The 22495-nt window shown below is 60.0% G+C and overlaps 24 non-coding genes across 24 annotated transcripts; all 24 read left to right on the forward strand.

Annotated features, from left to right (window-relative positions):
* Positions 1-652: 652 nt before the first annotated feature.
* Positions 653-816, forward strand: LOC146865250 (U1 spliceosomal RNA). Its single transcript, XR_014977353.1, has one exon. It is a non-coding gene; the product is annotated as a U1 spliceosomal RNA (small nuclear RNA).
* An 897-nt stretch (positions 817-1713) lies between these two features.
* On the forward strand, positions 1714-1877 carry LOC146865251 (U1 spliceosomal RNA). Its single transcript, XR_014977280.1, has one exon. It is a non-coding gene; the product is annotated as a U1 spliceosomal RNA (small nuclear RNA).
* An 897-nt stretch (positions 1878-2774) lies between these two features.
* On the forward strand, positions 2775-2938 carry LOC146865252 (U1 spliceosomal RNA). The gene has a single exon (XR_014977281.1). It is a non-coding gene; the product is annotated as a U1 spliceosomal RNA (small nuclear RNA).
* Positions 2939-3835: 897 nt separating this feature from the next.
* LOC146865253 (U1 spliceosomal RNA) lies at positions 3836-3999 on the forward strand. The gene has a single exon (XR_014977282.1). It is a non-coding gene; the product is annotated as a U1 spliceosomal RNA (small nuclear RNA).
* A 615-nt stretch (positions 4000-4614) lies between these two features.
* Positions 4615-4778, forward strand: LOC146865254 (U1 spliceosomal RNA). Its single transcript, XR_014977283.1, has one exon. It is a non-coding gene; the product is annotated as a U1 spliceosomal RNA (small nuclear RNA).
* Positions 4779-5393: 615 nt separating this feature from the next.
* On the forward strand, positions 5394-5557 carry LOC146865255 (U1 spliceosomal RNA). The gene has a single exon (XR_014977284.1). It is a non-coding gene; the product is annotated as a U1 spliceosomal RNA (small nuclear RNA).
* Positions 5558-6454: 897 nt separating this feature from the next.
* LOC146865256 (U1 spliceosomal RNA) lies at positions 6455-6618 on the forward strand. The gene has a single exon (XR_014977285.1). It is a non-coding gene; the product is annotated as a U1 spliceosomal RNA (small nuclear RNA).
* Positions 6619-7233: 615 nt separating this feature from the next.
* LOC146865257 (U1 spliceosomal RNA) lies at positions 7234-7397 on the forward strand. Its single transcript, XR_014977327.1, has one exon. It is a non-coding gene; the product is annotated as a U1 spliceosomal RNA (small nuclear RNA).
* Positions 7398-8294: 897 nt separating this feature from the next.
* Positions 8295-8458, forward strand: LOC146865258 (U1 spliceosomal RNA). Its single transcript, XR_014977286.1, has one exon. It is a non-coding gene; the product is annotated as a U1 spliceosomal RNA (small nuclear RNA).
* An 897-nt stretch (positions 8459-9355) lies between these two features.
* Positions 9356-9519, forward strand: LOC146865259 (U1 spliceosomal RNA). Its single transcript, XR_014977287.1, has one exon. It is a non-coding gene; the product is annotated as a U1 spliceosomal RNA (small nuclear RNA).
* A 615-nt stretch (positions 9520-10134) lies between these two features.
* Positions 10135-10298, forward strand: LOC146865260 (U1 spliceosomal RNA). Its single transcript, XR_014977288.1, has one exon. It is a non-coding gene; the product is annotated as a U1 spliceosomal RNA (small nuclear RNA).
* Positions 10299-10913: 615 nt separating this feature from the next.
* LOC146865261 (U1 spliceosomal RNA) lies at positions 10914-11077 on the forward strand. The gene has a single exon (XR_014977289.1). It is a non-coding gene; the product is annotated as a U1 spliceosomal RNA (small nuclear RNA).
* Positions 11078-11974: 897 nt separating this feature from the next.
* On the forward strand, positions 11975-12138 carry LOC146865262 (U1 spliceosomal RNA). Its single transcript, XR_014977291.1, has one exon. It is a non-coding gene; the product is annotated as a U1 spliceosomal RNA (small nuclear RNA).
* Positions 12139-12753: 615 nt separating this feature from the next.
* LOC146865263 (U1 spliceosomal RNA) lies at positions 12754-12917 on the forward strand. Its single transcript, XR_014977328.1, has one exon. It is a non-coding gene; the product is annotated as a U1 spliceosomal RNA (small nuclear RNA).
* Positions 12918-13814: 897 nt separating this feature from the next.
* Positions 13815-13978, forward strand: LOC146865264 (U1 spliceosomal RNA). The gene has a single exon (XR_014977292.1). It is a non-coding gene; the product is annotated as a U1 spliceosomal RNA (small nuclear RNA).
* An 897-nt stretch (positions 13979-14875) lies between these two features.
* LOC146865265 (U1 spliceosomal RNA) lies at positions 14876-15039 on the forward strand. Its single transcript, XR_014977293.1, has one exon. It is a non-coding gene; the product is annotated as a U1 spliceosomal RNA (small nuclear RNA).
* A 615-nt stretch (positions 15040-15654) lies between these two features.
* On the forward strand, positions 15655-15818 carry LOC146865266 (U1 spliceosomal RNA). The gene has a single exon (XR_014977294.1). It is a non-coding gene; the product is annotated as a U1 spliceosomal RNA (small nuclear RNA).
* Positions 15819-16433: 615 nt separating this feature from the next.
* Positions 16434-16597, forward strand: LOC146865267 (U1 spliceosomal RNA). The gene has a single exon (XR_014977295.1). It is a non-coding gene; the product is annotated as a U1 spliceosomal RNA (small nuclear RNA).
* An 897-nt stretch (positions 16598-17494) lies between these two features.
* LOC146865268 (U1 spliceosomal RNA) lies at positions 17495-17658 on the forward strand. Its single transcript, XR_014977296.1, has one exon. It is a non-coding gene; the product is annotated as a U1 spliceosomal RNA (small nuclear RNA).
* A 615-nt stretch (positions 17659-18273) lies between these two features.
* Positions 18274-18437, forward strand: LOC146865269 (U1 spliceosomal RNA). Its single transcript, XR_014977297.1, has one exon. It is a non-coding gene; the product is annotated as a U1 spliceosomal RNA (small nuclear RNA).
* A 615-nt stretch (positions 18438-19052) lies between these two features.
* On the forward strand, positions 19053-19216 carry LOC146865270 (U1 spliceosomal RNA). The gene has a single exon (XR_014977298.1). It is a non-coding gene; the product is annotated as a U1 spliceosomal RNA (small nuclear RNA).
* Positions 19217-20113: 897 nt separating this feature from the next.
* LOC146865271 (U1 spliceosomal RNA) lies at positions 20114-20277 on the forward strand. The gene has a single exon (XR_014977299.1). It is a non-coding gene; the product is annotated as a U1 spliceosomal RNA (small nuclear RNA).
* Positions 20278-21174: 897 nt separating this feature from the next.
* Positions 21175-21338, forward strand: LOC146865272 (U1 spliceosomal RNA). The gene has a single exon (XR_014977300.1). It is a non-coding gene; the product is annotated as a U1 spliceosomal RNA (small nuclear RNA).
* A 615-nt stretch (positions 21339-21953) lies between these two features.
* LOC146865273 (U1 spliceosomal RNA) lies at positions 21954-22117 on the forward strand. The gene has a single exon (XR_014977302.1). It is a non-coding gene; the product is annotated as a U1 spliceosomal RNA (small nuclear RNA).
* The last annotated feature ends 378 nt before the right edge of the window (positions 22118-22495 follow it).

Raw genomic sequence — 22495 nt, forward strand, 5'->3', positions numbered from 1 at the left:
GCCCCCCCTGGGGCTGTGGCCTGGCTGCCAGCCTCTTGCCTCGCCCTAGCCTTCCCAGGCCCAGACTCTGGCTGAGGACCCCAGGCCGTGGCCCGGCGAGGGCTCTGCCCGGCGAGGGTTCTGTCTGCAGCGTTTGGGAGCGTTCGTGAGGGGCTCGGGGCGAGAACCCCTGCTCACTTGCAGGCCTGTTTGTCCCTGGCTTTCAGCCACAAGCAGTCGACTGGGGCCTAGCCAGGCAACATGTCACTGCATACCTCTAGAGGGGGCCTCAGTGGCAGCTCTTAGGCTTCCAAAGCCCCAAATCTCTGCTTCTGGGCCCAAAGTGGGCATGGCAATCGCCCTTCTGTGAGTGCTGTAGCCCTGGCTTTGCCCCCGTGTGAGCAAGGTGCAGCATAGCGAAAGCAGGGCCCTGATTGGCGCTGCCGGTGGGCGTGGACATGCAAATTTTGCTGGCCGGCCGAGGCCTGTGGGAAGCTGCTGTGGGTAGCTGCGCGCTTTCCAAAGTGGGCACAGGGGCCTTGGCTGGTCACCTTGCGCCCCAAAATGCCCATGCTCTGCCTCGCCCGGCCTCAGGCCTAGCCTGTGTGAATGCCACCCTCGCCCTGCGGGGAGATGCCCAGCGGCCCGCCCTCGCCCTGTCCCCTTCCAACTCATACTTACCTGGCAGGGGAGACACCATGATCACGAAGGTGGTTCTCCCAGGGTGAGGCTCATCCATTGCACTTCGGATGTGCTGACCCCTGCGATGTCCCCAAATGCGGGATACTCGACTGCATAGTTTCTGGTAGTGGGGGACTGCGTTCGCGCTTTCCCCTGATCTCTGGTTTCAAGAAAGACAAAATGGAAAAAAAATAAAAAGGAGTCTGGAGCACCCTTTCTCGTCTTCTGTGGTCTTTCTGGGCTGCTGCGGCTGGATTGGAGGGGGGCGTGGGCAAGAGGGAATCACATGCTAAGTACCGAGCCTGGGGAATGATGGGATAGTTGCAGCCTCCCACTCTGGGGACCTATCCAGAGACAGGGCAGTAGGCCCTGGCCAGGTGACATGTCTGCTCCTTTCCATCGCCCCCCCTGGGGCTGTGGCCTGGCTGCCAGCCTCTTGCCTCGCCCTAGCCTTCCCAGGCCCAGACTCTGGCTGAGGACCCCAGGCCGTGGCCCGGCGAGGGCTCTGCCCGGCGAGGGTTCTGTCTGCAGCGTTTGGGAGCGTTCGTGAGGGGCTCGGGGCGAGAACCCCTGCTCACTTGCAGGCCTGTTTGTCCCTGGCTTTCAGCCACAAGCAGTCGACTGGGGCCTAGCCAGGCAACATGTCACTGCATACCTCTAGAGGGGGCCTCAGTGGCAGCTCTTAGGCTTCCAAAGCCCCAAATCTCTGCTTCTGGGCCCAAAGTGGGCATGGCAATCGCCCTTCTGTGAGTGCTGTAGCCCTGGCTTTGCCCCCGTGTGAGCAAGGTGCAGCATAGCGAAAGCAGGGCCCTGATTGGCGCTGCCGGTGGGCGTGGACATGCAAATTTTGCTGGCCGGCCGAGGCCTGTGGGAAGCTGCTGTGGGTAGCTGCGCGCTTTCCAAAGTGGGCACAGGGGCCTTGGCTGGTCACCTTGCGCCCCAAAATGCCCATGCTCTGCCTCGCCCGGCCTCAGGCCTAGCCTGTGTGAATGCCACCCTCGCCCTGCGGGGAGATGCCCAGCGGCCCGCCCTCGCCCTGTCCCCTTCCAACTCATACTTACCTGGCAGGGGAGACACCATGATCACGAAGGTGGTTCTCCCAGGGTGAGGCTCATCCATTGCACTTCGGATGTGCTGACCCCTGCGATGTCCCCAAATGCGGGATACTCGACTGCATAATTTCTGGTAGTGGGGGACTGCGTTCGCGCTTTCCCCTGATCTCTGGTTTCAAGAAAGACAAAATGGAAAAAAAATAAAAAGGAGTCTGGAGCACCCTTTCTCGTCTTCTGTGGTCTTTCTGGGCTGCTGCGGCTGGATTGGAGGGGGGCGTGGGCAAGAGGGAATCACATGCTAAGTACCGAGCCTGGGGAATGATGGGATAGTTGCAGCCTCCCACTCTGGGGACCTATCCAGAGACAGGGCAGTAGGCCCTGGCCAGGTGACATGTCTGCTCCTTTCCATCGCCCCCCCTGGGGCTGTGGCCTGGCTGCCAGCCTCTTGCCTCGCCCTAGCCTTCCCAGGCCCAGACTCTGGCTGAGGACCCCAGGCCGTGGCCCGGCGAGGGCTCTGCCCGGCGAGGGTTCTGTCTGCAGCGTTTGGGAGCGTTCGTGAGGGGCTCGGGGCGAGAACCCCTGCTCACTTGCAGGCCTGTTTGTCCCTGGCTTTCAGCCACAAGCAGTCGACTGGGGCCTAGCCAGGCAACATGTCACTGCATACCTCTAGAGGGGGCCTCAGTGGCAGCTCTTAGGCTTCCAAAGCCCCAAATCTCTGCTTCTGGGCCCAAAGTGGGCATGGCAATCGCCCTTCTGTGAGTGCTGTAGCCCTGGCTTTAACCCCGTGTGAGCAAGGTGCAGCATAGCGAAAGCAGGGCCCTGATTGGCGCTGCCGGTGGGCGTGGACATGCAAATTTTGCTGGCCGGCCGAGGCCTGTGGGAAGCTGCTGTGGGTAGCTGCGCGCTTTCCAAAGTGGGCACAGGGGCCTTGGCTGGTCACCTTGCGCCCCAAAATGCCCATGCTCTGCCTCGCCCGGCCTCAGGCCTAGCCTGTGTGAATGCCACCCTCGCCCTGCGGGGAGATGCCCAGCGGCCCGCCCTCGCCCTGTCCCCTTCCAACTCATACTTACCTGGCAGGGGAGACACCATGATCACGAAGGTGGTTCTCCCAGGGTGAGGCTCATCCATTGCACTTCGGATGTGCTGACCCCTGCGATGTCCCCAAATGCGGGATACTCGACTGCATAATTTCTGGTAGTGGGGGACTGCGTTCGCGCTTTCCCCTGATCTCTGGTTTCAAGAAAGACAAAATGGAAAAAAAATAAAAAGGAGTCTGGAGCACCCTTTCTCGTCTTCTGTGGTCTTTCTGGGCTGCTGCGGCTGGATTGGAGGGGGGCGTGGGCAAGAGGGAATCACATGCTAAGTACCGAGCCTGGGGAATGATGGGATAGTTGCAGCCTCCCACTCTGGGGACCTATCCAGAGACAGGGCAGTAGGCCCTGGCCAGGTGACATGTCTGCTCCTTTCCATCGCCCCCCCTGGGGCTGTGGCCTGGCTGCCAGCCTCTTGCCTCGCCCTAGCCTTCCCAGGCCCAGACTCTGGCTGAGGACCCCAGGCCGTGGCCCGGCGAGGGCTCTGCCCGGCGAGGGTTCTGTCTGCAGCGTTTGGGAGCGTTCGTGAGGGGCTCGGGGCGAGAACCCCTGCTCACTTGCAGGCCTGTTTGTCCCTGGCTTTCAGCCACAAGCAGTCGACTGGGGCCTAGCCAGGCAACATGTCACTGCATACCTCTAGAGGGGGCCTCAGTGGCAGCTCTTAGGCTTCCAAAGCCCCAAATCTCTGCTTCTGGGCCCAAAGTGGGCATGGCAATCGCCCTTCTGTGAGTGCTGTAGCCCTGGCTTTGCCCCCGTGTGAGCAAGGTGCAGCATAGCGAAAGCAGGGCCCTGATTGGCGCTGCCGGTGGGCGTGGACATGCAAATTTTGCTGGCCGGCCGAGGCCTGTGGGAAGCTGCTGTGGGTAGCTGCGCGCTTTCCAAAGTGGGCACAGGGGCATTGGCTGGTCACCTTGCGCCCCAAAATGCCCATGCTCTGCCTCGCCCGGCCTCAGGCCTTGCCTGTGTGAATGCCACCCTCGCCCTGCGGGGAGATGCCCAGCGGCCCGCCCTCGCCCTGTCCCCTTCCAACTCATACTTACCTGGCAGGGGAGACACCATGATCACGAAGGTGGTTCTCCCAGGGTGAGGCTCATCCATTGCACTTCGGATGTGCTGACCCCTGCGATGTCCCCAAATGCGGGATACTCGACTGCATAATTTCTGGTAGTGGGGGACTGCGTTCGCGCTTTCCCCTGATCTCTGGTTTCAAGAAAGACAAAAAGGAAAAAAAAATAAAAAGGAGTCTGGAGCACCCTTTGACGTTTCTTGTGGTCCGTCCAGGGTGCTGTAAGCTGGCTGGAATGGGGAGTGGGCGAGGGCCAATTAGTTATGCAAATTTACAAGCCTGGGGGATGCTGGCTTAGGGCTTAGAAACGTGCTTCTGGGCCCGATTTCGACCTGGCAAGCACTCTGTTGTGCTTGCGAAAGCCTTTGCTTGTGCACAATTTGGAGGGCCTGAAAAATCTGCTGTTGGGCCCGATTTCGGCCTGCCAAGCCCTCTGGTGTGCTTGCTGTAGCCCTGGCTTTGCCCCCGTGTGAGCAAGGTGCAGCATAGCGAAAGCAGGGCCCTGATTGGCGCTGCCGGTGGGCGTGGACATGCAAATTTTGCTGGCCGGCCGAGGCCTGTGGGAAGCTGCTGTGGGTAGCTGCGCGCTTTCCAAAGTGGGCACAGGGGCCTTGGCTGGTCACCTTGCGCCCCAAAATGCCCATGCTCTGCCTCGCCCGGCCTCAGGCCTAGCCTGTGTGAATGCCACCCTCGCCCTGCGGGGAGATGCCCAGCGGCCCGCCCTCGCCCTGTCCCCTTCCAACTCATACTTACCTGGCAGGGGAGACACCATGATCACGAAGGTGGTTCTCCCAGGGTGAGGCTCATCCATTGCACTTCGGATGTGCTGACCCCTGCGATGTCCCCAAATGCGGGATACTCGACTGCATAATTTCTGGTAGTGGGGGACTGCGTTCGCGCTTTCCCCTGATCTCTGGTTTCAAGAAAGACAAAAAGGAAAAAAAAATAAAAAGGAGTCTGGAGCACCCTTTGACGTTTCTTGTGGTCCGTCCAGGGTGCTGTAAGCTGGCTGGAATGGGGAGTGGGCGAGGGCCAATTAGTTATGCAAATTTACAAGCCTGGGGGATGCTGGCTTAGGGCTTAGAAACGTGCTTCTGGGCCCGATTTCGACCTGGCAAGCACTCTGTTGTGCTTGCGAAAGCCTTTGCTTGTGCACAATTTGGAGGGCCTGAAAAATCTGCTGTTGGGCCCGATTTCGGCCTGCCAAGCCCTCTGGTGTGCTTGCTGTAGCCCTGGCTTTGCCCCCGTGTGAGCAAGGTGCAGCATAGCGAAAGCAGGGCCCTGATTGGCGCTGCCGGTGGGCGTGGACATGCAAATTTTGCTGGCCGGCCGAGGCCTGTGGGAAGCTGCTGTGGGTAGCTGCGCGCTTTCCAAAGTGGGCACAGGGGCCTTGGCTGGTCACCTTGCGCCCCAAAATGCCCATGCTCTGCCTCGCCCGGCCTCAGGCCTAGCCTGTGTGAATGCCACCCTCGCCCTGCGGGGAGATGCCCAGCGGCCCGCCCTCGCCCTGTCCCCTTCCAACTCATACTTACCTGGCAGGGGAGACACCATGATCACGAAGGTGGTTCTCCCAGGGTGAGGCTCATCCATTGCACTTCGGATGTGCTGACCCCTGCGATGTCCCCAAATGCGGGATACTCGACTGCATAATTTCTGGTAGTGGGGGACTGCGTTCGCGCTTTCCCCTGATCTCTGGTTTCAAGAAAGACAAAATGGAAAAAAAATAAAAAGGAGTCTGGAGCACCCTTTCTCGTCTTCTGTGGTCTTTCTGGGCTGCTGCGGCTGGATTGGAGGGGGGCGTGGGCAAGAGGGAATCACATGCTAAGTACCGAGCCTGGGGAATGATGGGATAGTTGCAGCCTCCCACTCTGGGGACCTATCCAGAGACAGGGCAGTAGGCCCTGGCCAGGTGACATGTCTGCTCCTTTCCATCGCCCCCCCTGGGGCTGTGGCCTGGCTGCCAGCCTCTTGCCTCGCCCTAGCCTTCCCAGGCCCAGACTCTGGCTGAGGACCCCAGGCCGTGGCCCGGCGAGGGCTCTGCCCGGCGAGGGTTCTGTCTGCAGCGTTTGGGAGCGTTCGTGAGGGGCTCGGGGCGAGAACCCCTGCTCACTTGCAGGCCTGTTTGTCCCTGGCTTTCAGCCACAAGCAGTCGACTGGGGCCTAGCCAGGCAACATGTCACTGCATACCTCTAGAGGGGGCCTCAGTGGCAGCTCTTAGGCTTCCAAAGCCCCAAATCTCTGCTTCTGGGCCCAAAGTGGGCATGGCAATCGCCCTTCTGTGAGTGCTGTAGCCCTGGCTTTGCCCCCGTGTGAGCAAGGTGCAGCATAGCGAAAGCAGGGCCCTGATTGGCGCTGCCGGTGGGCGTGGACATGCAAATTTTGCTGGCCGGCCGAGGCCTGTGGGAAGCTGCTGTGGGTAGCTGCGCGCTTTCCAAAGTGGGCACAGGGGCATTGGCTGGTCACCTTGCGCCCCAAAATGCCCATGCTCTGCCTCGCCCGGCCTCAGGCCTTGCCTGTGTGAATGCCACCCTCGCCCTGCGGGGAGATGCCCAGCGGCCCGCCCTCGCCCTGTCCCCTTCCAACTCATACTTACCTGGCAGGGGAGACACCATGATCACGAAGGTGGTTCTCCCAGGGTGAGGCTCATCCATTGCACTTCGGATGTGCTGACCCCTGCGATGTCCCCAAATGCGGGATACTCGACTGCATAATTTCTGGTAGTGGGGGACTGCGTTCGCGCTTTCCCCTGATCTCTGGTTTCAAGAAAGACAAAAAGGAAAAAAAAATAAAAAGGAGTCTGGAGCACCCTTTGACGTTTCTTGTGGTCCGTCCAGGGTGCTGTAAGCTGGCTGGAATGGGGAGTGGGCGAGGGCCAATTAGTTATGCAAATTTACAAGCCTGGGGGATGCTGGCTTAGGGCTTAGAAACGTGCTTCTGGGCCCGATTTCGACCTGGCAAGCACTCTGTTGTGCTTGCGAAAGCCTTTGCTTGTGCACAATTTGGAGGGCCTGAAAAATCTGCTGTTGGGCCCGATTTCGGCCTGCCAAGCCCTCTGGTGTGCTTGCTGTAGCCCTGGCTTTGCCCCCGTGTGAGCAAGGTGCAGCATAGCGAAAGCAGGGCCCTGATTGGCGCTGCCGGTGGGCGTGGACATGCAAATTTTGCTGGCCGGCCGAGGCCTGTGGGAAGCTGCTGTGGGTAGCTGCGCGCTTTCCAAAGTGGGCACAGGGGCCTTGGCTGGTCACCTTGCGCCCCAAAATGCCCATGCTCTGCCTCGCCCGGCCTCAGGCCTAGCCTGTGTGAATGCCACCCTCGCCCTGCGGGGAGATGCCCAGCGGCCCGCCCTCGCCCTGTCCCCTTCCAACTCATACTTACCTGGCAGGGGAGACACCATGATCACGAAGGTGGTTCTCCCAGGGTGAGGCCCATCCATTGCACTTCGGATGTGCTGACCCCTGCGATGTCCCCAAATGCGGGATACTCGACTGCATAATTTCTGGTAGTGGGGGACTGCGTTCGCGCTTTCCCCTGATCTCTGGTTTCAAGAAAGACAAAATGGAAAAAAAATAAAAAGGAGTCTGGAGCACCCTTTCTCGTCTTCTGTGGTCTTTCTGGGCTGCTGCGGCTGGATTGGAGGGGGGCGTGGGCAAGAGGGAATCACATGCTAAGTACCGAGCCTGGGGAATGATGGGATAGTTGCAGCCTCCCACTCTGGGGACCTATCCAGAGACAGGGCAGTAGGCCCTGGCCAGGTGACATGTCTGCTCCTTTCCATCGCCCCCCCTGGGGCTGTGGCCTGGCTGCCAGCCTCTTGCCTCGCCCTAGCCTTCCCAGGCCCAGACTCTGGCTGAGGACCCCAGGCCGTGGCCCGGCGAGGGCTCTGCCCGGCGAGGGTTCTGTCTGCAGCGTTTGGGAGCGTTCGTGAGGGGCTCGGGGCGAGAACCCCTGCTCACTTGCAGGCCTGTTTGTCCCTGGCTTTCAGCCACAAGCAGTCGACTGGGGCCTAGCCAGGCAACATGTCACTGCATACCTCTAGAGGGGGCCTCAGTGGCAGCTCTTAGGCTTCCAAAGCCCCAAATCTCTGCTTCTGGGCCCAAAGTGGGCATGGCAATCGCCCTTCTGTGAGTGCTGTAGCCCTGGCTTTAACCCCGTGTGAGCAAGGTGCAGCATAGCGAAAGCAGGGCCCTGATTGGCGCTGCCGGTGGGCGTGGACATGCAAATTTTGCTGGCCGGCCGAGGCCTGTGGGAAGCTGCTGTGGGTAGCTGCGCGCTTTCCAAAGTGGGCACAGGGGCCTTGGCTGGTCACCTTGCGCCCCAAAATGCCCATGCTCTGCCTCGCCCGGCCTCAGGCCTAGCCTGTGTGAATGCCACCCTCGCCCTGCGGGGAGATGCCCAGCGGCCCGCCCTCGCCCTGTCCCCTTCCAACTCATACTTACCTGGCAGGGGAGACACCATGATCACGAAGGTGGTTCTCCCAGGGTGAGGCTCATCCATTGCACTTCGGATGTGCTGACCCCTGCGATGTCCCCAAATGCGGGATACTCGACTGCATAATTTCTGGTAGTGGGGGACTGCGTTCGCGCTTTCCCCTGATCTCTGGTTTCAAGAAAGACAAAATGGAAAAAAAATAAAAAGGAGTCTGGAGCACCCTTTCTCGTCTTCTGTGGTCTTTCTGGGCTGCTGCGGCTGGATTGGAGGGGGGCGTGGGCAAGAGGGAATCACATGCTAAGTACCGAGCCTGGGGAATGATGGGATAGTTGCAGCCTCCCACTCTGGGGACCTATCCAGAGACAGGGCAGTAGGCCCTGGCCAGGTGACATGTCTGCTCCTTTCCATCGCCCCCCCTGGGGCTGTGGCCTGGCTGCCAGCCTCTTGCCTCGCCCTAGCCTTCCCAGGCCCAGACTCTGGCTGAGGACCCCAGGCCGTGGCCCGGCGAGGGCTCTGCCCGGCGAGGGTTCTGTCTGCAGCGTTTGGGAGCGTTCGTGAGGGGCTCGGGGCGAGAACCCCTGCTCACTTGCAGGCCTGTTTGTCCCTGGCTTTCAGCCACAAGCAGTCGACTGGGGCCTAGCCAGGCAACATGTCACTGCATACCTCTAGAGGGGGCCTCAGTGGCAGCTCTTAGGCTTCCAAAGCCCCAAATCTCTGCTTCTGGGCCCAAAGTGGGCATGGCAATCGCCCTTCTGTGAGTGCTGTAGCCCTGGCTTTGCCCCCGTGTGAGCAAGGTGCAGCATAGCGAAAGCAGGGCCCTGATTGGCGCTGCCGGTGGGCGTGGACATGCAAATTTTGCTGGCCGGCCGAGGCCTGTGGGAAGCTGCTGTGGGTAGCTGCGCGCTTTCCAAAGTGGGCACAGGGGCATTGGCTGGTCACCTTGCGCCCCAAAATGCCCATGCTCTGCCTCGCCCGGCCTCAGGCCTTGCCTGTGTGAATGCCACCCTCGCCCTGCGGGGAGATGCCCAGCGGCCCGCCCTCGCCCTGTCCCCTTCCAACTCATACTTACCTGGCAGGGGAGACACCATGATCACGAAGGTGGTTCTCCCAGGGTGAGGCTCATCCATTGCACTTCGGATGTGCTGACCCCTGCGATGTCCCCAAATGCGGGATACTCGACTGCATAATTTCTGGTAGTGGGGGACTGCGTTCGCGCTTTCCCCTGATCTCTGGTTTCAAGAAAGACAAAAAGGAAAAAAAAATAAAAAGGAGTCTGGAGCACCCTTTGACGTTTCTTGTGGTCCGTCCAGGGTGCTGTAAGCTGGCTGGAATGGGGAGTGGGCGAGGGCCAATTAGTTATGCAAATTTACAAGCCTGGGGGATGCTGGCTTAGGGCTTAGAAACGTGCTTCTGGGCCCGATTTCGACCTGGCAAGCACTCTGTTGTGCTTGCGAAAGCCTTTGCTTGTGCACAATTTGGAGGGCCTGAAAAATCTGCTGTTGGGCCCGATTTCGGCCTGCCAAGCCCTCTGGTGTGCTTGCTGTAGCCCTGGCTTTGCCCCCGTGTGAGCAAGGTGCAGCATAGCGAAAGCAGGGCCCTGATTGGCGCTGCCGGTGGGCGTGGACATGCAAATTTTGCTGGCCGGCCGAGGCCTGTGGGAAGCTGCTGTGGGTAGCTGCGCGCTTTCCAAAGTGGGCACAGGGGCCTTGGCTGGTCACCTTGCGCCCCAAAATGCCCATGCTCTGCCTCGCCCGGCCTCAGGCCTAGCCTGTGTGAATGCCACCCTCGCCCTGCGGGGAGATGCCCAGCGGCCCGCCCTCGCCCTGTCCCCTTCCAACTCATACTTACCTGGCAGGGGAGACACCATGATCACGAAGGTGGTTCTCCCAGGGTGAGGCTCATCCATTGCACTTCGGATGTGCTGACCCCTGCGATGTCCCCAAATGCGGGATACTCGACTGCATAATTTCTGGTAGTGGGGGACTGCGTTCGCGCTTTCCCCTGATCTCTGGTTTCAAGAAAGACAAAAAGGAAAAAAAAATAAAAAGGAGTCTGGAGCACCCTTTGACGTTTCTTGTGGTCCGTCCAGGGTGCTGTAAGCTGGCTGGAATGGGGAGTGGGCGAGGGCCAATTAGTTATGCAAATTTACAAGCCTGGGGGATGCTGGCTTAGGGCTTAGAAACGTGCTTCTGGGCCCGATTTCGACCTGGCAAGCACTCTGTTGTGCTTGCGAAAGCCTTTGCTTGTGCACAATTTGGAGGGCCTGAAAAATCTGCTGTTGGGCCCGATTTCGGCCTGCCAAGCCCTCTGGTGTGCTTGCTGTAGCCCTGGCTTTGCCCCCGTGTGAGCAAGGTGCAGCATAGCGAAAGCAGGGCCCTGATTGGCGCTGCCGGTGGGCGTGGACATGCAAATTTTGCTGGCCGGCCGAGGCCTGTGGGAAGCTGCTGTGGGTAGCTGCGCGCTTTCCAAAGTGGGCACAGGGGCCTTGGCTGGTCACCTTGCGCCCCAAAATGCCCATGCTCTGCCTCGCCCGGCCTCAGGCCTAGCCTGTGTGAATGCCACCCTCGCCCTGCGGGGAGATGCCCAGCGGCCCGCCCTCGCCCTGTCCCCTTCCAACTCATACTTACCTGGCAGGGGAGACACCATGATCACGAAGGTGGTTCTCCCAGGGTGAGGCTCATCCATTGCACTTCGGATGTGCTGACCCCTGCGATGTCCCCAAATGCGGGATACTCGACTGCATAATTTCTGGTAGTGGGGGACTGCGTTCGCGCTTTCCCCTGATCTCTGGTTTCAAGAAAGACAAAATGGAAAAAAAATAAAAAGGAGTCTGGAGCACCCTTTCTCGTCTTCTGTGGTCTTTCTGGGCTGCTGCGGCTGGATTGGAGGGGGGCGTGGGCAAGAGGGAATCACATGCTAAGTACCGAGCCTGGGGAATGATGGGATAGTTGCAGCCTCCCACTCTGGGGACCTATCCAGAGACAGGGCAGTAGGCCCTGGCCAGGTGACATGTCTGCTCCTTTCCATCGCCCCCCCTGGGGCTGTGGCCTGGCTGCCAGCCTCTTGCCTCGCCCTAGCCTTCCCAGGCCCAGACTCTGGCTGAGGACCCCAGGCCGTGGCCCGGCGAGGGCTCTGCCCGGCGAGGGTTCTGTCTGCAGCGTTTGGGAGCGTTCGTGAGGGGCTCGGGGCGAGAACCCCTGCTCACTTGCAGGCCTGTTTGTCCCTGGCTTTCAGCCACAAGCAGTCGACTGGGGCCTAGCCAGGCAACATGTCACTGCATACCTCTAGAGGGGGCCTCAGTGGCAGCTCTTAGGCTTCCAAAGCCCCAAATCTCTGCTTCTGGGCCCAAAGTGGGCATGGCAATCGCCCTTCTGTGAGTGCTGTAGCCCTGGCTTTGCCCCCGTGTGAGCAAGGTGCAGCATAGCGAAAGCAGGGCCCTGATTGGCGCTGCCGGTGGGCGTGGACATGCAAATTTTGCTGGCCGGCCGAGGCCTGTGGGAAGCTGCTGTGGGTAGCTGCGCGCTTTCCAAAGTGGGCACAGGGGCATTGGCTGGTCACCTTGCGCCCCAAAATGCCCATGCTCTGCCTCGCCCGGCCTCAGGCCTTGCCTGTGTGAATGCCACCCTCGCCCTGCGGGGAGATGCCCAGCGGCCCGCCCTCGCCCTGTCCCCTTCCAACTCATACTTACCTGGCAGGGGAGACACCATGATCACGAAGGTGGTTCTCCCAGGGTGAGGCTCATCCATTGCACTTCGGATGTGCTGACCCCTGCGATGTCCCCAAATGCGGGATACTCGACTGCATAATTTCTGGTAGTGGGGGACTGCGTTCGCGCTTTCCCCTGATCTCTGGTTTCAAGAAAGACAAAAAGGAAAAAAAAATAAAAAGGAGTCTGGAGCACCCTTTGACGTTTCTTGTGGTCCGTCCAGGGTGCTGTAAGCTGGCTGGAATGGGGAGTGGGCGAGGGCCAATTAGTTATGCAAATTTACAAGCCTGGGGGATGCTGGCTTAGGGCTTAGAAACGTGCTTCTGGGCCCGATTTCGACCTGGCAAGCACTCTGTTGTGCTTGCGAAAGCCTTTGCTTGTGCACAATTTGGAGGGCCTGAAAAATCTGCTGTTGGGCCCGATTTCGGCCTGCCAAGCCCTCTGGTGTGCTTGCTGTAGCCCTGGCTTTGCCCCCGTGTGAGCAAGGTGCAGCATAGCGAAAGCAGGGCCCTGATTGGCGCTGCCGGTGGGCGTGGACATGCAAATTTTGCTGGCCGGCCGAGGCCTGTGGGAAGCTGCTGTGGGTAGCTGCGCGCTTTCCAAAGTGGGCACAGGGGCCTTGGCTGGTCACCTTGCGCCCCAAAATGCCCATGCTCTGCCTCGCCCGGCCTCAGGCCTAGCCTGTGTGAATGCCACCCTCGCCCTGCGGGGAGATGCCCAGCGGCCCGCCCTCGCCCTGTCCCCTTCCAACTCATACTTACCTGGCAGGGGAGACACCATGATCACGAAGGTGGTTCTCCCAGGGTGAGGCCCATCCATTGCACTTCGGATGTGCTGACCCCTGCGATGTCCCCAAATGCGGGATACTCGACTGCATAATTTCTGGTAGTGGGGGACTGCGTTCGCGCTTTCCCCTGATCTCTGGTTTCAAGAAAGACAAAATGGAAAAAAAATAAAAAGGAGTCTGGAGCACCCTTTCTCGTCTTCTGTGGTCTTTCTGGGCTGCTGCGGCTGGATTGGAGGGGGGCGTGGGCAAGAGGGAATCACATGCTAAGTACCGAGCCTGGGGAATGATGGGATAGTTGCAGCCTCCCACTCTGGGGACCTATCCAGAGACAGGGCAGTAGGCCCTGGCCAGGTGACATGTCTGCTCCTTTCCATCGCCCCCCCTGGGGCTGTGGCCTGGCTGCCAGCCTCTTGCCTCGCCCTAGCCTTCCCAGGCCCAGACTCTGGCTGAGGACCCCAGGCCGTGGCCCGGCGAGGGCTCTGCCCGGCGAGGGTTCTGTCTGCAGCGTTTGGGAGCGTTCGTGAGGGGCTCGGGGCGAGAACCCCTGCTCACTTGCAGGCCTGTTTGTCCCTGGCTTTCAGCCACAAGCAGTCGACTGGGGCCTAGCCAGGCAACATGTCACTGCATACCTCTAGAGGGGGCCTCAGTGGCAGCTCTTAGGCTTCCAAAGCCCCAAATCTCTGCTTCTGGGCCCAAAGTGGGCATGGCAATCGCCCTTCTGTGAGTGCTGTAGCCCTGGCTTTGCCCCCGTGTGAGCAAGGTGCAGCATAGCGAAAGCAGGGCCCTGATTGGCGCTGCCGGTGGGCGTGGACATGCAAATTTTGCTGGCCGGCCGAGGCCTGTGGGAAGCTGCTGTGGGTAGCTGCGCGCTTTCCAAAGTGGGCACAGGGGCCTTGGCTGGTCACCTTGCGCCCCAAAATGCCCATGCTCTGCCTCGCCCGGCCTCAGGCCTAGCCTGTGTGAATGCCACCCTCGCCCTGCGGGGAGATGCCCAGCGGCCCGCCCTCGCCCTGTCCCCTTCCAACTCATACTTACCTGGCAGGGGAGACACCATGATCACGAAGGTGGTTCTCCCAGGGTGAGGCTCATCCATTGCACTTCGGATGTGCTGACCCCTGCGATGTCCCCAAATGCGGGATACTCGACTGCATAATTTCTGGTAGTGGGGGACTGCGTTCGCGCTTTCCCCTGATCTCTGGTTTCAAGAAAGACAAAATGGAAAAAAAATAAAAAGGAGTCTGGAGCACCCTTTCTCGTCTTCTGTGGTCTTTCTGGGCTGCTGCGGCTGGATTGGAGGGGGACGTGGGCAAGAGGGAATCACATGCTAAGTACCGAGCCTGGGGAATGATGGGATAGTTGCAGCCTCCCACTCTGGGGACCTATCCAGAGACAGGGCAGTAGGCCCTGGCCAGGTGACATGTCTGCTCCTTTCCATCGCCCCCCCTGGGGCTGTGGCCTGGCTGCCAGCCTCTTGCCTCGCCCTAGCCTTCCCAGGCCCAGACTCTGGCTGAGGACCCCAGGCCGTGGCCCGGCGAGGGCTCTGCCCGGCGAGGGTTCTGTCTGCAGCGTTTGGGAGCGTTCGTGAGGGGCTCGGGGCGAGAACCCCTGCTCACTTGCAGGCCTGTTTGTCCCTGGCTTTCAGCCACAAGCAGTCGACTGGGGCCTAGCCAGGCAACATGTCACTGCATACCTCTAGAGGGGGCCTCAGTGGCAGCTCTTAGGCTTCCAAAGCCCCAAATCTCTGCTTCTGGGCCCAAAGTGGGCATGGCAATCGCCCTTCTGTGAGTGCTGTAGCCCTGGCTTTGCCCCCGTGTGAGCAAGGTGCAGCATAGCGAAAGCAGGGCCCTGATTGGCGCTGCCGGTGGGCGTGGACATGCAAATTTTGCTGGCCGGCCGAGGCCTGTGGGAAGCTGCTGTGGGTAGCTGCGCGCTTTCCAAAGTGGGCACAGGGGCCTTGGCTGGTCACCTTGCGCCCCAAAATGCCCATGCTCTGCCTCGCCCGGCCTCAGGCCTAGCCTGTGTGAATGCCACCCTCGCCCTGCGGGGAGATGCCCAGCGGCCCGCCCTCGCCCTGTCCCCTTCCAACTCATACTTACCTGGCAGGGGAGACACCATGATCACGAAGGTGGTTCTCCCAGGGTGAGGCTCATCCATTGCACTTCGGATGTGCTGACCCCTGCGATGTCCCCAAATGCGGGATACTCGACTGCATAATTTCTGGTAGTGGGGGACTGCGTTCGCGCTTTCCCCTGATCTCTGGTTTCAAGAAAGACAAAAAGGAAAAAAAAATAAAAAGGAGTCTGGAGCACCCTTTGACGTTTCTTGTGGTCCGTCCAGGGTGCTGTAAGCTGGCTGGAATGGGGAGTGGGCGAGGGCCAATTAGTTATGCAAATTTACAAGCCTGGGGGATGCTGGCTTAGGGCTTAGAAACGTGCTTCTGGGCCCGATTTCGACCTGGCAAGCACTCTGTTGTGCTTGCGAAAGCCTTTGCTTGTGCACAATTTGGAGGGCCTGAAAAATCTGCTGTTGGGCCCGATTTCGGCCTGCCAAGCCCTCTGGTGTGCTTGCTGTAGCCCTGGCTTTGCCCCCGTGTGAGCAAGGTGCAGCATAGCGAAAGCAGGGCCCTGATTGGCGCTGCCGGTGGGCGTGGACATGCAAATTTTGCTGGCCGGCCGAGGCCTGTGGGAAGCTGCTGTGGGTAGCTGCGCGCTTTCCAAAGTGGGCACAGGGGCCTTGGCTGGTCACCTTGCGCCCCAAAATGCCCATGCTCTGCCTCGCCCGGCCTCAGGCCTAGCCTGTGTGAATGCCACCCTCGCCCTGCGGGGAGATGCCCAGCGGCCCGCCCTCGCCCTGTCCCCTTCCAACTCATACTTACCTGGCAGGGGAGACACCATGATCACGAAGGTGGTTCTCCCAGGGTGAGGCTCATCCATTGCACTTCGGATGTGCTGACCCCTGCGATGTCCCCAAATGCGGGATACTCGACTGCATAATTTCTGGTAGTGGGGGACTGCGTTCGCGCTTTCCCCTGATCTCTGGTTTCAAGAAAGACAAAAAGGAAAAAAAAATAAAAAGGAGTCTGGAGCACCCTTTGACGTTTCTTGTGGTCCGTCCAGGGTGCTGTAAGCTGGCTGGAATGGGGAGTGGGCGAGGGCCAATTAGTTATGCAAATTTACAAGCCTGGGGGATGCTGGCTTAGGGCTTAGAAACGTGCTTCTGGGCCCGATTTCGACCTGGCAAGCACTCTGTTGTGCTTGCGAAAGCCTTTGCTTGTGCACAATTTGGAGGGCCTGAAAAATCTGCTGTTGGGCCCGATTTCGGCCTGCCAAGCCCTCTGGTGTGCTTGCTGTAGCCCTGGCTTTGCCCCCGTGTGAGCAAGGTGCAGCATAGCGAAAGCAGGGCCCTGATTGGCGCTGCCGGTGGGCGTGGACATGCAAATTTTGCTGGCCGGCCGAGGCCTGTGGGAAGCTGCTGTGGGTAGCTGCGCGCTTTCCAAAGTGGGCACAGGGGCCTTGGCTGGTCACCTTGCGCCCCAAAATGCCCATGCTCTGCCTCGCCCGGCCTCAGGCCTAGCCTGTGTGAATGCCACCCTCGCCCTGCGGGGAGATGCCCAGCGGCCCGCCCTCGCCCTGTCCCCTTCCAACTCATACTTACCTGGCAGGGGAGACACCATGATCACGAAGGTGGTTCTCCCAGGGTGAGGCTCATCCATTGCACTTCGGATGTGCTGACCCCTGCGATGTCCCCAAATGCGGGATACTCGACTGCATAATTTCTGGTAGTGGGGGACTGCGTTCGCGCTTTCCCCTGATCTCTGGTTTCAAGAAAGACAAAATGGAAAAAAAATAAAAAGGAGTCTGGAGCACCCTTTCTCGTCTTCTGTGGTCTTTCTGGGCTGCTGCGGCTGGATTGGAGGGGGGCGTGGGCAAGAGGGAATCACATGCTAAGTACCGAGCCTGGGGAATGATGGGATAGTTGCAGCCTCCCACTCTGGGGACCTATCCAGAGACAGGGCAGTAGGCCCTGGCCAGGTGACATGTCTGCTCCTTTCCATCGCCCCCCCTGGGGCTGTGGCCTGGCTGCCAGCCTCTTGCCTCGCCCTAGCCTTCCCAGGCCCAGACTCTGGCTGAGGACCCCAGGCCGTGGCCCGGCGAGGGCTCTGCCCGGCGAGGGTTCTGTCTGCAGCGTTTGGGAGCGTTCGTGAGGGGCTCGGGGCGAGAACCCCTGCTCACTTGCAGGCCTGTTTGTCCCTGGCTTTCAGCCACAAGCAGTCGACTGGGGCCTAGCCAGGCAACATGTCACTGCATACCTCTAGAGGGGGCCTCAGTGGCAGCTCTTAGGCTTCCAAAGCCCCAAATCTCTGCTTCTGGGCCCAAAGTGGGCATGGCAATCGCCCTTCTGTGAGTGCTGTAGCCCTGGCTTTAACCCCGTGTGAGCAAGGTGCAGCATAGCGAAAGCAGGGCCCTGATTGGCGCTGCCGGTGGGCGTGGACATGCAAATTTTGCTGGCCGGCCGAGGCCTGTGGGAAGCTGCTGTGGGTAGCTGCGCGCTTTCCAAAGTGGGCACAGGGGCCTTGGCTGGTCACCTTGCGCCCCAAAATGCCCATGCTCTGCCTCGCCCGGCCTCAGGCCTAGCCTGTGTGAATGCCACCCTCGCCCTGCGGGGAGATGCCCAGCGGCCCGCCCTCGCCCTGTCCCCTTCCAACTCATACTTACCTGGCAGGGGAGACACCATGATCACGAAGGTGGTTCTCCCAGGGTGAGGCTCATCCATTGCACTTCGGATGTGCTGACCCCTGCGATGTCCCCAAATGCGGGATACTCGACTGCATAATTTCTGGTAGTGGGGGACTGCGTTCGCGCTTTCCCCTGATCTCTGGTTTCAAGAAAGACAAAAAGGAAAAAAAAATAAAAAGGAGTCTGGAGCACCCTTTGACGTTTCTTGTGGTCCGTCCAGGGTGCTGTAAGCTGGCTGGAATGGGGAGTGGGCGAGGGCCAATTAGTTATGCAAATTTACAAGCCTGGGGGATGCTGGCTTAGGGCTTAGAAACGTGCTTCTGGGCCCGATTTCGACCTGGCAAGCACTCTGTTGTGCTTGCGAAAGCCTTTGCTTGTGCACAATTTGGAGGGCCTGAAAAATCTGCTGTTGGGCCCGATTTCGGCCTGCCAAGCCCTCTGGTGTGCTTGCTGTAGCCCTGGCTTTGCCCCCGTGTGAGCAAGGTGCAGCATAGCGAAAGCAGGGCCCTGATTGGCGCTGCCGGTGGGCGTGGACATGCAAATTTTGCTGGCCGGCCGAGGCCTGTGGGAAGCTGCTGTGGGTAGCTGCGCGCTTTCCAAAGTGGGCACAGGGGCCTTGGCTGGTCACCTTGCGCCCCAAAATGCCCATGCTCTGCCTCGCCCGGCCTCAGGCCTAGCCTGTGTGAATGCCACCCTCGCCCTGCGGGGAGATGCCCAGCGGCCCGCCCTCGCCCTGTCCCCTTCCAACTCATACTTACCTGGCAGGGGAGACACCATGATCACGAAGGTGGTTCTCCCAGGGTGAGGCTCATCCATTGCACTTCGGATGTGCTGACCCCTGCGATGTCCCCAAATGCGGGATACTCGACTGCATAATTTCTGGTAGTGGGGGACTGCGTTCGCGCTTTCCCCTGATCTCTGGTTTCAAGAAAGACAAAAAGGAAAAAAAAATAAAAAGGAGTCTGGAGCACCCTTTGACGTTTCTTGTGGTCCGTCCAGGGTGCTGTAAGCTGGCTGGAATGGGGAGTGGGCGAGGGCCAATTAGTTATGCAAATTTACAAGCCTGGGGGATGCTGGCTTAGGGCTTAGAAACGTGCTTCTGGGCCCGATTTCGACCTGGCAAGCACTCTGTTGTGCTTGCGAAAGCCTTTGCTTGTGCACAATTTGGAGGGCCTGAAAAATCTGCTGTTGGGCCCGATTTCGGCCTGCCAAGCCCTCTGGTGTGCTTGCTGTAGCCCTGGCTTTGCCCCCGTGTGAGCAAGGTGCAGCATAGCGAAAGCAGGGCCCTGATTGGCGCTGCCGGTGGGCGTGGACATGCAAATTTTGCTGGCCGGCCGAGGCCTGTGGGAAGCTGCTGTGGGTAGCTGCGCGCTTTCCAAAGTGGGCACAGGGGCCTTGGCTGGTCACCTTGCGCCCCAAAATGCCCATGCTCTGCCTCGCCCGGCCTCAGGCCTAGCCTGTGTGAATGCCACCCTCGCCCTGCGGGGAGATGCCCAGCGGCCCGCCCTCGCCCTGTCCCCTTCCAACTCATACTTACCTGGCAGGGGAGACACCATGATCACGAAGGTGGTTCTCCCAGGGTGAGGCTCATCCATTGCACTTCGGATGTGCTGACCCCTGCGATGTCCCCAAATGCGGGATACTCGACTGCATAATTTCTGGTAGTGGGGGACTGCGTTCGCGCTTTCCCCTGATCTCTGGTTTCAAGAAAGACAAAATGGAAAAAAAATAAAAAGGAGTCTGGAGCACCCTTTCTCGTCTTCTGTGGTCTTTCTGGGCTGCTGCGGCTGGATTGGAGGGGGGCGTGGGCAAGAGGGAATCACATGCTAAGTACCGAGCCTGGGGAATGATGGGATAGTTGCAGCCTCCCACTCTGGGGACCTATCCAGAGACAGGGCAGTAGGCCCTGGCCAGGTGACATGTCTGCTCCTTTCCATCGCCCCCCCTGGGGCTGTGGCCTGGCTGCCAGCCTCTTGCCTCGCCCTAGCCTTCCCAGGCCCAGACTCTGGCTGAGGACCCCAGGCCGTGGCCCGGCGAGGGCTCTGCCCGGCGAGGGTTCTGTCTGCAGCGTTTGGGAGCGTTCGTGAGGGGCTCGGGGCGAGAACCCCTGCTCACTTGCAGGCCTGTTTGTCCCTGGCTTTCAGCCACAAGCAGTCGACTGGGGCCTAGCCAGGCAACATGTCACTGCATACCTCTAGAGGGGGCCTCAGTGGCAGCTCTTAGGCTTCCAAAGCCCCAAATCTCTGCTTCTGGGCCCAAAGTGGGCATGGCAATCGCCCTTCTGTGAGTGCTGTAGCCCTGGCTTTGCCCCCGTGTGAGCAAGGTGCAGCATAGCGAAAGCAGGGCCCTGATTGGCGCTGCCGGTGGGCGTGGACATGCAAATTTTGCTGGCCGGCCGAGGCCTGTGGGAAGCTGCTGTGGGTAGCTGCGCGCTTTCCAAAGTGGGCACAGGGGCCTTGGCTGGTCACCTTGCGCCCCAAAATGCCCATGCTCTGCCTCGCCCGGCCTCAGGCCTAGCCTGTGTGAATGCCACCCTCGCCCTGCGGGGAGATGCCCAGCGGCCCGCCCTCGCCCTGTCCCCTTCCAACTCATACTTACCTGGCAGGGGAGACACCATGATCACGAAGGTGGTTCTCCCAGGGTGAGGCTCATCCATTGCACTTCGGATGTGCTGACCCCTGCGATGTCCCCAAATGCGGGATACTCGACTGCATAATTTCTGGTAGTGGGGGACTGCGTTCGCGCTTTCCCCTGATCTCTGGTTTCAAGAAAGACAAAATGGAAAAAAAATAAAAAGGAGTCTGGAGCACCCTTTCTCGTCTTCTGTGGTCTTTCTGGGCTGCTGCGGCTGGATTGGAGGGGGGCGTGGGCAAGAGGGAATCACATGCTAAGTACCGAGCCTGGGGAATGATGGGATAGTTGCAGCCTCCCACTCTGGGGACCTATCCAGAGACAGGGCAGTAGGCCCTGGCCAGGTGACATGTCTGCTCCTTTCCATCGCCCCCCCTGGGGCTGTGGCCTGGCTGCCAGCCTCTTGCCTCGCCCTAGCCTTCCCAGGCCCAGACTCTGGCTGAGGACCCCAGGCCGTGGCCCGGCGAGGGCTCTGCCCGGCGAGGGTTCTGTCTGCAGCGTTTGGGAGCGTTCGTGAGGGGCTCGGGGCGAGAACCCCTGCTCACTTGCAGGCCTGTTTGTCCCTGGCTTTCAGCCACAAGCAGTCGACTGGGGCCTAGCCAGGCAACATGTCACTGCATACCTCTAGAGGGGGCCTCAGTGGCAGCTCTTAGGCTTCCAAAGCCCCAAATCTCTGCTTCTGGGCCCAAAGTGGGCATGGCAATCGCCCTTCTGTGAGTGCTGTAGCCCTGGCTTTGCCCCCGTGTGAGCAAGGTGCAGCATAGCGAAAGCAGGGCCCTGATTGGCGCTGCCGGTGGGCGTGGACATGCAAATTTTGCTGGCCGGCCGAGGCCTGTGGGAAGCTGCTGTGGGTAGCTGCGCGCTTTCCAAAGTGGGCACAGGGGCCTTGGCTGGTCACCTTGCGCCCCAAAATGCCCATGCTCTGCCTCGCCCGGCCTCAGGCCTAGCCTGTGTGAATGCCACCCTCGCCCTGCGGGGAGATGCCCAGCGGCCCGCCCTCGCCCTGTCCCCTTCCAACTCATACTTACCTGGCAGGGGAGACACCATGATCACGAAGGTGGTTCTCCCAGGGTGAGGCTCATCCATTGCACTTCGGATGTGCTGACCCCTGCGATGTCCCCAAATGCGGGATACTCGACTGCATAATTTCTGGTAGTGGGGGACTGCGTTCGCGCTTTCCCCTGATCTCTGGTTTCAAGAAAGACAAAAAGGAAAAAAAAATAAAAAGGAGTCTGGAGCACCCTTTGACGTTTCTTGTGGTCCGTCCAGGGTGCTGTAAGCTGGCTGGAATGGGGAGTGGGCGAGGGCCAATTAGTTATGCAAATTTACAAGCCTGGGGGATGCTGGCTTAGGGCTTAGAAACGTGCTTCTGGGCCCGATTTCGACCTGGCAAGCACTCTGTTGTGCTTGCGAAAGCCTTTGCTTGTGCACAATTTGGAGGGCCTGAAAAATCTGCTGTTGGGCCCGATTTCGGCCTGCCAAGCCCTCTGGTGTGCTTGCTGTAGCCCTGGCTTTGCCCCCGTGTGAGCAAGGTGCAGCATAGCGAAAGCAGGGCCCTGATTGGCGCTGCCGGTGGGCGTGGACATGCAAATTTTGCTGGCCGGCCGAGGCCTGTGGGAAGCTGCTGTGGGTAGCTGCGCGCTTTCCAAAGTGGGCACAGGGGCCTTGGCTGGTCACCTTGCGCCCCAAAATGCCCATGCTCTGCCTCGCCCGGCCTCAGGCCTAGCCTGTGTGAATGCCACCCTCGCCCTGCGGGGAGATGCCCAGCGGCCCGCCCTCGCCCTGTCCCCTTCCAACTCATACTTACCTGGCAGGGGAGACACCATGATCACGAAGGTGGTTCTCCCAGGGTGAGGCTCATCCATTGCACTTCGGATGTGCTGACCCCTGCGATGTCCCCAAATGCGGGATACTCGACTGCATAATTTCTGGTAGTGGGGGACTGCGTTCGCGCTTTCCCCTGATCTCTGGTTTCAAGAAAGACAAAATGGAAAAAAAATAAAAAGGAGTCTGGAGCACCCTTTCTCGTCTTCTGTGGTCTTTCTGGGCTGCTGCGGCTGGATTGGAGGGGGGCGTGGGCAAGAGGGAATCACATGCTAAGTACCGAGCCTGGGGAATGATGGGATAGTTGCAGCCTCCCACTCTGGGGACCTATCCAGAGACAGGGCAGTAGGCCCTGGCCAGGTGACATGTCTGCTCCTTTCCATCGCCCCCCCTGGGGCTGTGGCCTGGCTGCCAGCCTCTTGCCTCGCCCTAGCCTTCCCAGGCCCAGACTCTGGCTGAGGACCCCAGGCCGTGGCCCGGCGAGGGCTCTGCCCGGCGAGGGTTCTGTCTGCAGCGT

Source organism: Triturus cristatus, chromosome 2_1 (assembly GCF_964204655.1).
Source record: "Triturus cristatus chromosome 2_1, aTriCri1.1, whole genome shotgun sequence".
Classification (NCBI taxonomy): domain Eukaryota; kingdom Metazoa; phylum Chordata; class Amphibia; order Caudata; family Salamandridae; genus Triturus; species Triturus cristatus.